We start from the raw sequence: 13,671 nt of genomic DNA on the forward strand, positions 1-13,671 counted from the left end.
ATCATGCATCGTTTCATAGGTATATACTATCGCAATTCGTTGAAGAAAAAAATGACGCATTCTTTCCCGATACGCTATATGAATGACTATCGGCGATTCTCAGAATTTTCTTCTGTATCTCCAATTTAATGTATCTTATCAGTATACAACTTCAGTATATATACTTTCAGCGAATCATAGAGAATTCACAAAAAATGCACTAAGCATCGCCTTAAACTGACCTCGATTGAAATCTCTCGAGCGATACCAGATACAGGTGGACGCGTGGGGCCCCCCGTCGATCACAAGTACCACAATGAATCAGTCACGCGTAGCCGTATATTTTCTGACCTAGAAAAAGGCTCTTGTGAGGCGCGGCATAGACGGAGAGAGCGAGAAAAACCGAATCGAGTCGAACTAAAATGATCGCCCGGCGCGATCGTTGCCGCCGACATAAACGCGGCCATTATATGGATCGGGGCGATTAGGACCGTAATGCAGGTCATAGATCGTACGAGTCATTACAAAAATATCGCCGCTTATCCCACACGATTATATACATTTTTTTTTTTTAATAAAAAGAAATTAGCGATATGTGAAATATTAAAAAGAATCTCAACACCGAAATAAAGGAGAACCCGAGAACGCGAATGTTTCTCTTCAAGATCAAGCACATTCTCGTTTATCCAACTCTTTCATTGCGTTGTACTGTTTAGAAAATATAATCAATTTGATTCAGTATTGTGTGCAAGCAATCATAGACTGTTCAAACTACCTTCCTACCTATCACACTTACAATTAGTGTTAGTTTAACCTCACGGTTAGAAGTGCGTCTTCAAAGATGTATTTAAGAAAGTGGTTATATTTCAAAAGCTGGTCCAGAGTTACCGCTCAATCGTGAGAAGAGCCAGTGGCTCTTTCCCCGATAGGATATTACGGAATGTCAATGGTTATGACCAAATTACACGTCGCGCGTTATATCATCGATGCATTACGTCGCATGTACTCTAAATACTTATTGATACAAAAAAAGCACACGCGGCATTTTCTCGAGCAGAATTAACGCTCCAATTACATGCCAATTAAAAACCAATTTACTTCATTCGCAGCAGTAATTTGAACTGTGAAATTGTAGTTATACTTAACATCCAAATAAATCAAATGTGTTGTTTCGAATATTTAGGAATGTGTTTTTGTTAAAATTAATCAAAAGAAATTAATTGATCAAAATATCAATTAAAAAATGTCGTTATGTAAAAGCGTTAAAATTTAATACAGAAAATACAGAAAGTTTCGAACAGATTTTCGAAACCGTGCTTGACGATCAAATAATTGTGCAATTGCGATTGTTTAACGATGGGTCAGCATCGGCGGCACTCGTAACAAGCGGAAGAAATAAAATACGTGGGAGGGGGAGGGGGAAAGGCCGCGGATTCGAGGAATGTAATGAGGTAACGTGTTGCAACTCAATCTCGTCGTCCGCCGGTCTTTTACGTATAGATGGGACTTATAATCGCAGTATTCTCATTAGTCACGGATCACCGAGGGTTGCCGCACACAATCGTTCGCGCTAACAACTTCGCGCGCGCGATAACGAGCTACGCAGGTGCGTTAGTCGCTATTCGTACGACTCTATCTTCTTCTTTTTTCTTGTTGCAGTCAATAGCGGCATAAACGCAACGACTAATGGTCAACTCACGCTAGTAAATAGCCACAACTACGTCTTCCGCAAACCTCCGTCCAGGCTTGGTTCTCTTACCCCGACACAACATCTCCATTTACAAATCGAAACGCGCGCGGCTGCAATCGACATGCTGTCCTTTACGACGATATATTTCTTAAACCCAATCTCCCTTGTTTCTTCCAGCTATAATGAGACTCCTGCGGGAGACGTGTTATACGTGATTTCGCATCGAGCTCGGCTCGGAGAGGTGTGCGTCGCCGGTGTGGAGACACCTTCAAGCCTTGAAGAGAAAGACAGGAGCCACTTAGATAGAGCCGCAGTAACTCTATAACATAAGCGTGCCAGTTGGTGGCAAATTTGCGGATGCGTGCAATTGGCATTGCCTGTGCCCTGCGTCCAGCTCTGTACGTGCGTCCACCTATATATCGGCAGTGGCCGACCGGTGCGGTCCAATCGACAGCTATGAAGCAGTTAACTTAATATAGACGCACTCGGAATGTATGCCATCGGCGACCTCGAGAGGCCTTCCCTAGGTCAGTGCTAATTCTCGAGAACCGGACCGCATCTTCCAAATTTCCGGTCGGCCTTGAAGACTAAGCCCGTCACATATTTGCTCACTCCTTACTATGAGATAATACATATATATATGTGTAAAATAATATGTAAATACCACATCTCGCGTAACCACGCACTTTTTAAATAACACTCAGTGAAATCCTTTTTCTGTGCAATTATTTTCCTATGTTGCGTCATTTTATTTTTCATTACACTCTGAAAATAACAGATAATGATTTAGATGATTATAATTATTTTACATATTGTTACATCTAAAAGTGATAGCATTTTTTCTCACTCTTAAAAGGATTAAAAAGTAGAAACATCAAGAAGCTAAATATCAAAGTCACAAAGTCTTATAGATATGTGTTGCTCTTGATATTTCTAAGTTTTAATTATTTACATATAATGCGGTATTTACGAGGCAGAGAAGAGTTAGTTAAAATTAAATATTAAAGTTTACTGCAAGTTTATTGCAAGAGTGACTTGACAGATTTACCACTTAGTATACTACAGTCTTCGATAAATACTATAAGATAGCGATCATTTTCAGCGCTTTCACTGCAATACAGGGTACAGGTTTGCTGTGTTCAATTTGCAATCTACATATGCGAAGTGCGATAACGATATCCGCTGCAATGTGGCAGTCGTTTCGATGTTATCAGAAAGCAGAAGAAGACCTGAAAGATGCTAATGATATCAGAAAATGATTTTAAATCCGTAAAAATTACTATCTGACCAAAGAACGTAAATGCGCGTGCAATACATTAGTCGGACAAGTTGCAGTTCTGTTCAGCAAAAAAAAAGACAAATAAAAGATTGTGCCGTAATACGGTTGGCGTAAAATACATCATTCCTGGACATAAATAAAATTTTTGCGTTAGACAGTCATCGTACGTGAAAACGTACTATCGAGCTGAACTATCGGGATCTATGTGTAAAAACTTGTATTCCGTTGACACTTACATTCTCTCTTCTGTAGGTTGACCGCGCAAAGAAGTTTATGCTGCAGAAGAATGCATATGCAAAAAGATAATGCACATGTGTAAATGTACATTCCGTACATAAATAAAAGTTTACATTGATCTCACGAAGTAAGAATCGCTGGTACATACGGTTGCGCGATAGACGATCATGCAACCGCAATAATATTTCTCATTAGATTCTTTTCGTGAAAACATGTCGGGATTCTCCGTCTTATCGGTCTGAATTAATCTGACACGTGGTCTCTGAAAGAATTTATTTATACGATTGTTCGACCGCGCAGAATCTTCAAGCGTAAAAACAAAACGATAAGAAATTTCGACACTCGTATCACTAATTATCGTTATTTGTTACGTGATATATTAATGCTGATAATTACTGCAGCCTAAACTGAATAATAAAGTTAAGAAAAACATTTGGGGAAGGGTAAAAGTCATAGTGGTGTAAATCAAATTTTTTAAAATATTTTTTTGTGTGCACATAGATGCAATTTATATATTGTATAGATTGCATCTATACATACGAGTCAATATCTTAAAAAAATTGACTTACATCACTATGGCTTTTACCCCTGCATTTGTAGATTATTACTTTGTAGCATGATTGTGCCAAAACCGAACAATCGCTCTGTCTTGACTGACTTCGCCAGCAATCTCTGTCGGCGATTGTTGAAGCAATCACCTGTTTTTTACTGACAACGGCCTTCAATTGGCTAACAATTAGTGTTTGCTCGCGAACGCCGATTAATCAATAGCAACCGTTATACATAAAAAAAACGGAGGTCACAAGGCGAGGTGACCCAATGGTATTAGCGAATCGAATTAAACGAATCCGCGTTTACGTCAAATCTCCATTAATAATCATCTCGCGCCGACGAGAGCGCGGTTAATCGCGCTCCGGTAAACGCTCCACTGCCAGTTTCGACGCGAACAAAAACGTGTTATGCATTAATTATCAATGTGGCAATTTGCGCGTTGCGAATGTGCCGCAAGAGCCGCATATGTGCCGATGATATTTGCACGAAGCGTCGGACGCCTCCGGTGCGAGAGTGTGCGGCCGCGGTATATTAGTTCCGTTATCCATCTCCAATGTAACGCGACGCGACAGACAGGGTTGCAAATAATTAAATCAATTTCTGATTTAATTCAAAAATAATTCATAAGTCAATTTTGAATTATTAATTATTCTAAACTTTAAATCATAATTAAATTTTGATTTATGAATTACACAGGCTTTAATTCACAAATCAATTTTGATTCGTGAATTACGAAAGCTTTAAATCAAAAATCAATTTTGATTTATAAATTGCACCGGCTTTAACTCATAATTCAAATTTGATTTGTGAATTACACAGGCTTTAATTCACAAATCAATTTTGATTCGTGAATTACAAAAGCTTTAAATCATAAATCAATTTTGATTTGTGAATTACACAGGCTTTAATTCATAATTCAAATTTGATTTGTGAATTACACAGGCTTTAATTCATAATTCAAATTTGATTTGTGAATTACACAGGCTTTAATTCACAAATAAATTTTGATTTGTGAATTACACAGGATTTAAATCACAAATCAGTTTTGATTCGTGGAATTACAAAAGCTTTAAATCATAAATCAATTTTGATTTGTGAATTGCACCGGCTTTAATTCATAATTCAAATTTGATTTGTAAATTACACAGGCTTTAATTCACAAATCACTTTTGATTTGTGAATTGCATCGGCTTTAATTTATAATTAAAAATTGGTTTGTTTATTACACAGGCTTTAATTCATGATTCGTGTTTTAAAGCTGGTATAATTCACAAAACAATATTGAATTCTGATTTACAGGACTTTAATTTACAAATTACCTAATATTAACTTGTAAATTACGACTAAAGTGAACCATAATTACATATTAAATTATTGTGTACACATCACCTCTAATTAAAAATTCAGATTTAAATATTATTAAGTAAAAGGTCTCACATTTAAAACTTACAGTTAAAGTAAAAAATATATAATTTTTATGTCTACGTGGCCTAGATCGCAGATGACAGCACCCAGGCCGTACGCTCCGTAGTTTTCGGTGTCTAGGTGTTCCAAATTCTCGAATTCGATGTCTACGTTTACAAGTTAATATTAGGTAATTTGTAAATTAAAGACCTGTAAATCAGAATTCAATATTGATTTGTGAATTATACCAGCTTTAAAACACGAATCATGAATTAAAGCCTGTGTAATTAACAAACCAAATTTTAATTATAAATTAAAGACCGATGCAATTCACAAATCAGAGGTGATTTGTGAATTAAAGCCTGCGTAATTCACAAATAAAAATTGATTTGTGATTTAACGCCTGTGTAATTCACAAATCAAATTTGAATTATAAATTAAAGCCGGTGCAATTTACAATTCAAAATTGATTTATGATTTAAAGCTTTTGTAATTCACGAATCACAATTGATTTGTAAATTAAATCTTGTGTAATTCACAAATCAAAATTGATTTGTGAATTAAAGCCTGTGTAATTTACAAATCAAAATTGATTTGTGATTTAAAGCCTGTGTAACTCACAAATCAAAATTGATTTATGAATTAAAGCCTGTGTAACTCACAAATCAAAATTGATTTATGAATTAAAGCCTGTGTAACTCACAAATCAAAATTGATTTGTGAATTAAAGGCTGTGTAATTCACAAATTAAAATTGATTTGCGAATTTAAAGTTGTGTAATTCACAAATCAAATATGAATTATGAATTAAAGCCTGTGTAATTCACAAATCAAATTTGATTTGTGAATTAAATACTGCTTAATTCACAAATCAAAATTGATTTATGATTTCTTAATTTCTTAATTACCAGTTTCGCCAACAGACACCGGCACCCATACTCCGTATCGCGGATTGTTCTCGTTGTTGTTATACCACTTATACCCGGTGACGCTACCGACGCGGATCAATGTTTGCGTAGCGTGTCACTCCTCTCGCAAGGATACCTGCCAATTACGGAGCACGCGCGTATCGTATAACGCGTTTACACTTAACGCAATTACGTTATGTGGCAAAAAAAAAAAACAATGACGGCGATCATGTGATAAATGCGCGGTTTCACGAAGAAGTGAGATCCCCGCGATCGGTCTCTCTGCTGTAAGACGGACGCGGAACAGCTATACACGAATACAAAGTGCCTCAGATTAATCGCTTCCTTAGAGTATAACTATAATGGAGAAGACGTCATTAATCATTTTGCATTTTAATAAAATGTAAATCTGCATAATAGCGTCCAGTTAATCCCGGTTCAACCGAGTCCGTTGTATTTTTTTTTTAAGCGCTAAAAGGATCGCGCTCATTCGACGCAGCAGCGTGACGATCTCACATGCGCTGACCGCATTTAAGCCTCACCTGGCCAACATTTCATACGTGAGTCATTCGCATCTCAGGGATTTCCGATCCACCTGCTAACGAGAAAGTAGCGCGTCACGGTCCAAAGTAAAATCCTCTCGATATCCCGAACGCTCTCGATTTTCGCCCTCTCGCAAAACGAACGGACGACCGGCTGACGCAACGTGCTCTCTCGCACGCGACCAGTCCGGTGACGAAGAGACAATCGCAAGTAACATCCCCGGCTTTTTGTTAGAACGCATTTCTACGAGCCGCGCTCTTCCTCGAAGACCTTGGAAGCGAGCCCTCTGATTTACGAACGCGCTGCGTGCGGGATTAATCGTCACACATCTGCGATTAATCCATCGCTGTCGCTATGCGTGACAGACAACCTGACCTAATAAAAGTCGACACGATAATAATTTCTACTAATAAATTTGTAAGCGTCTATAGGAGAGCCATAACACGCACACTGTGACAATTCTTTATAGTTTTTCATGATAAAATTGAAGTACAAATTTGAAATAAAAACAAGAAAATTATCTAATGTTGAAATTTAGAAAGAAAAAAGTAAGAATTTTTAATTAGAAAATTAATTCAGGACTTTTAATTATTACAGTTTTACTATATATTTTACATTTTACAGCTATTACTCTATCTCTCACAGCTTAAAAATTGAAAAAATAAAGATTATTTTTTAAGTAAAATAAACTCCGACTTCATTTAGAACTTAATAATTTAAGACGACGTGAGTAAACAATAATAAGTGGTACAGGATCGATATGAATATTACAATTAATTAAAATTTGTATGAAAATAAAAAATGGCATCTTTTCTAATTAATTGTAATATATTCAGATTTAACGACTTAACAACTAAATTATTCTAGATAAAAAAATAAATATTTGCAATAAAAATTCTGCAAGTTGTACAGTAACGTAATATAAAAAAAAGGGATACAAGATGATTTGTATGAGCAAAAAATGAAATCAATCCTCGGCCTGCAGCTGATGACGTTCACTGTACGTCTGCGCATCTCATAATGAAATCTAATTGGCTTATAAAAAGCCGAGTATGCCAACAAGCATTAAGATTACCATACTTTTTTTTTAGTAGCGTTTAACTTTATATCTCATAATTGCAACGTCGGAACGACCTCGTCCGCGATTTATTCGACATCATACAGTTTCTCAAATTGCAATAGCGACGTACGCATCCTTTCCATCTGGAATAACGAGATACAAAATTTAAAAAAAAAAATGTTCCGGTATTTGTTGAGCAAATAATGGAGCTAATATTATAAAATAATATCCCAATAGGAATAGACAGATTTTTCTGCCACGATCATCTTCAAACTAATTAATATATTTAATATTTTAATTCGCTTTTTTTTTTTTTTTTTTTTTTTTTTTTAACATGCTTAACGCGCTAATAATATTTCATCAGCTGATAAAGACAAACTGAAAAGCTAGTTTATAGACAGCAACAATAACGTAGATACACATCGTACATTGCGTAACAATAGAGACAAATTGTCGGACAAGTTCCCATGATTCTTCACGAATCTACTCTTGTCTGTCGGCGTGATACACTTGCTGCTTCTTGGCTTCTTCTACCGCCGAACGAACCGCCGCGCCGCTGCAAACAAACCGATAAAGTGCCGGTACCGCGCGAAGGTATTACGATACGCCTACACTACACGAACGGCGTTTGCACGAGAATGTTATGCGTTAATGGGCCGACTTCCCGGACATGGCGAGTTTCGACGGTCGCAGAAAATCGTCAGCTGACAATGACATTGCTGTCCGTCACTACGTCACGTCGCAGACGCCATACGGATTCCGTTTCTCTCGCAACGCTCGTGTCCGACAAAATGCGAGATGAACGTTGCGCTTGCAAACGATGCATGACATAAATATGGATATAAATAATTAAAGCGTACTTATCGCTATTAATACTTTCGTGTAATTTACAGTAGTAAAAAAAATTATAGTCGGAATGCGTTTTAATATAATAAACTTACAAAGAGATAGTAACAGAATAAAACAGTTTAAGAGATAATAAGATTATTACTTAAAAATCAAATACCTCTAGCGTAATTAATAATTATTGTATTTATCACTCCTTGTTTTATTAACGTTAACAATTGTAATTTACAATAACTAATGGTTTATTAATTAGTAAAGTTTCTATAATTTTTATTTGCTTCACACGATATATTTTGGTATTTAAACATTATCAAATATTTTTTCGCAATCATCTAAAAAATTAGATAAGAATATTGAAACAAGAAAATTAATCTCATTGACGCATTACTTTGATCAAACTATATTGTAGCAAAAAAAAAGAAGAAGATAAAGAGAGATACATAGTAACGTTTTAAATTCTACATTAGAAATAAAGTGATCAAAGTCCGTGTACCTTGTACGCTAGTATCATACGTTGCAAGATAAATTTATACAAAACTGCACTCTTCTTTTGCAAAAATGATCTATTGTCCAGATCTATTATTCTATTTATCAATCTGTAGCCCAACAGAGATGCAATAAAAAAGAAATGACAATGCAAATATAATTTATATTTGCAAGCTTATTTTATATTCCTGCTATGTTTTTCTTTTATATTTTCCATTCTAATATTACATTACTGGTCATCATATAAATGTGACGAATCGAGTTATTATCGCATAAAGAACTTTGCCTTAGCAGACGCGAGCAAAGGTTTAACTTGGTATAATCGAAGCGACAGAGAAGATTATTGAAAAGATAAAAGTAAATCGATCATCTATTTATCCCACATTTTTACGTCTCATCTCTTTCTTATATCCACTATACGCGATTTTCTTCTTTCATGTAATAATTACTCGCATTCGCAGGAATTGCCGGTTACCGCAACACAAGTCGATTACAAGAAAAAATAAATAAATAATCAAGCTTAAGTAATGCTTAAGTAATTCATATTAGAACAGGTAATTCTGACAGATTTCAAAATTTACTCTGCAGTAGATAAAAAAATGTAAGTTATGAAACCTTTGTTTCCCTCCTACATTCTGAATAGCATATCAAAAGTATTCAAAAGTACTTTTATACATTACCGTTTGTTTGAAGAACTTCTCTCTAATATTTTCTGAGAACTGTATAACGACGTCTGTGTGTTTAGGAACTAAAAACGAATATTGTCTCGTGCACTTCAATAGACCAATTTGGCGAATGGCGCAAAAGCGGAAGGCAAATTTCTTAACAAATGTGTGCTCTCGTGCACGCGCGGTATATCATTATTTGTTAGAGTTTACAAACCGAGACGGTTCCGGTCGATTTTACCTTGCGCAATCAGCAATCTACACGGTGCACTCAGCAGCCGGTGGTATAATCTGCTCTTATCTCTTCTCCGCCACCTATGGTTTTGCAATTTAGGCGTATGCAACATGAAATATCGTTGCCGCGGCGCGGCGAGAGTACGCGAAGGCGCACGCGGCGATTTCTACCGCATAGGTATATACGCGCCGACTGAAATCCTTATCGTGTCGGTCTTACGGCGATCCGGTCGGAATGCACGCTCTGAAATGTAAGCGCGAGACTAAAGGGAAAAGCGAAAGAAAAGAAAAAAAAAGAACCCCGCATAAATTACAAATAATATAGATGCGAGCGAGGCGTTTGCCTGTAGATGCCTGTAAAATTTACGATTGGAAACACGTGCATCCGTCGCGAGTGCGGGACGGGGAAAGCGCTGTGAGGAGACGTCTTAACGTGAAATACACCGTATAGGTACTTGCACAATTATAATTATGCAATCGGTCGCTTGAACGCGCACTTTCGCTACGTATATCTGTGCAAATTCGAGAAAAAGAAAAAGAATATTACCGGCGATCTTTGTAATGATTTAAACGCACCCTGCTTCACGCCAGAATCGTAAAATCGAGATTAAATTGAAGTTCTTGTCTCACAATCAGTCGCGTTTGTCATCGCAAACCGGGTAATGACAATGACGTGTTATGGATCCAGGAGTTATTAAATTACTATATATCGCCGTTTCACTTTCACCCCGTTTCGTTGACAAGTTTCTCCTCGCGTATATGCGCCGATGTAGTAATTTATGCCCCGCGTTTTGCCGTCCCGTTGACGCGCTGCATTTTAATTGGCTAGTACGGAAAGCATACGTTAGAAATATGACAACGTAGTCATAAAATTTTAACGAATCAAGCGTGACGACACTCGAGAAATTGAAGACTACTGATGAAATTACAGTAAATAATTTATCAAAATTTTTCATAACAACAAACTAGTGTACCAAATTTTGTTAAAGATTCTATTACAAATATTAACATTTATAATTCTGACACATTTTACATATTTTATTAATTTAAAACGACAGTGACCTGGATTTAAAATAATTATTAAATTACAGTGCATTAAAATTTCAAAATAAACGCGACTACATTATAAACTATAACTGTCGACATGTATATACAATCACGTCCCAAATATGCGTGTTCCCGTTGCAGATTGTTTGCACAACTGAGAGAATTCTACACTTTTCGATCGTGCTCGTATGGAATTCGCATTACGAGCGAAGAGAAACGCAACGGCCGAAAAACCGGCCGAATAAATAAATGCGGTTAATCACTTTGCATATTACGAAATATCCATTCACCTTGATAAAATGAAGATCCGCAGCGTGACCCTGTCGGGGATAATAAAAAGAAAGAAGCGCTTATGTGTGAATCGCTCAACGTTGCGCAATGCACGACGCGCCGATTAAATTATCATAAGTACAAAAGAATCAATGAAAAGACGAACGCAATAAAAATTCACGCTGTATACAAGTTAATATACTTCCAAAATGTTCTTTTACATAATCTGGAAAATTGTAACTCTTTAAATATATCAAATTTTTCCTATTCTTTTCCACGATTAGAGACAAATAATATAAAAAATTAAAAAGTGAAAGAATTGCAATAAATAATGCTTCAAATTTGCTCTAAAGAATTATGCTTCAAATGATACGATAAATAAATCGCATACAAATCTGCATTGCTAATTCGCGACACTCTGAACGACGCGACGCTAAGTATCGAGACAAGGTCAAAGTAATGTTCAGGTTCAGGTTCTCCGAACTATGATGTTGGGACTTCAAACCCGCGGGACTACTTCATGGACGCGAGGGAAAGTATAGGAGTGGATGATTTTCTCGGAATCATAAATAAATTGCCGTCATCGATCGCCATTCCAGCGTCACCGTTGATGCCCTCGCACTATCGCGCTTTCCTGTTACAATAAAATTTAGTTTCCCTCGTCCATGCGTAAACGCGGCGCGTGCGTTTGCTTTCTTCTTTTTTTCTTTTTTTGCAAGGAAAAGGGATCATTAAATATTTGCCGTTCCGTAATACGAGAGCGGAGAAAAGCACATTGTAGTGTTGTGTAGATAGGTATATAGTTTTGAGGTAAAAGGAAAAAGCTAATACCAGATATCGTGCGTAAACCCTCATGTGGAAAGAAATTAAGAAATTTACGCACCGTGAATCTAAGGCCACGCTTAGAGAGAAGCATCTTCGTATCGCGTATAGTTTTACAAAAAATACGCAGAAAAACATAAAACTAATATAAAACTATTGAAATCGTCAGACAAGGAATCTGCAAAATTCATAGCTCTTCCACTTTTATAGATATGTATCCATTGTAATAGATATAAAACCAGTGGATTTATAATATATTATAATTTTCAGTATTTGCTTCAAACACTATAAGGTTAAAAAAAATTACTTTATATTTTTTTATTTTAACTGCTTTAGTAGCGGGATAAGATAAAGTAATCAAACAAATTTATTAGGTGGAAAAAAACCGCAATAATAAACGGTTTGAAACTATTATTTAACAGCGCATGCTATTAACATTTAAATATTCTCTAGTTTAAAAAATAAATAAAAGTGCACTTAAATTTTTACTGTACAATTCTTAAACGTTCTAAAGAATACAGCGTGAAGTTGCATAATTGAACAGCGTTACTTCTTTTTATAAATAATTTCCAGAAAATAATATTTGATGAATCATGCGAATATATATGAATTTTTGACATCTTATTACGACTAGCAATATCACCGTCGACTAATAAGTGGTATGCACAAATATGAAACCTTTTATCTGATAAGAACCGTTGGTTCGCGATAGCGTGTTCAAACTAGATAACCATTTTTGGTCGGTGATGCAAAAGACCAACAGAAACTGAATTTACAGTTAAGTTGGAGTTTCGAAGATAGCTCTTCGCGAGATAAGAACATTTTCTAAACACATCTGTTCCTCATTTATCTCTTAGTAACCATTAATTCTTCGTCTTCTTCAGTTTGCAATAAATAAAGCATCTTTGCGCGAGATATATCTTAATGCAAATAATGGTACGGTTGAAAAATTAATTAGTCCACTTCTCTGCTTTATCAAGACATGATAGGCAAGAAATTACGTTGAAGAATATTTTTAACTGTTTCAAATTCTGCTCGCCTTCAGAAGAGGACAGCATTCACTGAAGAGAGTATGGAGGCTACAGATACCCGCCGTATCGACGGACAAACGCGTGAAAATCATGAATTACCACTTCGAGTAACATTTGCAACTTGCACTTCTATAATAAAAAAAAATATTGTCGACATTCGCGTGCGATTGTATGTTTCTTAATAAATAATAGCATCTACAGAAATATCTAAAAATATAAGTAAAATCTGACACAATGTTTCGCTAATTATAATTTCATTGTCCATTGTAAATTTAACATATCCTCTGAATCTTTGAACTATTGTTATATTGTCTCATTAGCAATGTATGACTATGCAGTAACGATATTTTCAAAGATATTACAACAGGAAGTTTGTTATTTATTCAAATATTGTACAGATAAATATAGTGTATCTTGTTGACATAATTTTTTATTAAAAAACTATACAGTACGCCTTAAGAAGACTAGGCTCTGAAACTATGATCTCTATAAATTACTCAAGAAAATATTAAAATTTAAGTACGTGATACTAAAGAAAGAAATATTAGATGGCATATGCTACAGCAATTTTAAGTTAAATATATTTATTTTTGCAGTAAAAATATTACTATTAAAATTA

Source organism: Temnothorax americanus, unplaced genomic scaffold, assembly GCF_048541705.1.
Source record: "Temnothorax americanus isolate GAGA-0224 unplaced genomic scaffold, ASM4854170v1 Scaffold15, whole genome shotgun sequence".
Taxonomy (NCBI): Eukaryota; Metazoa; Arthropoda; class Insecta; order Hymenoptera; family Formicidae; genus Temnothorax; species Temnothorax americanus.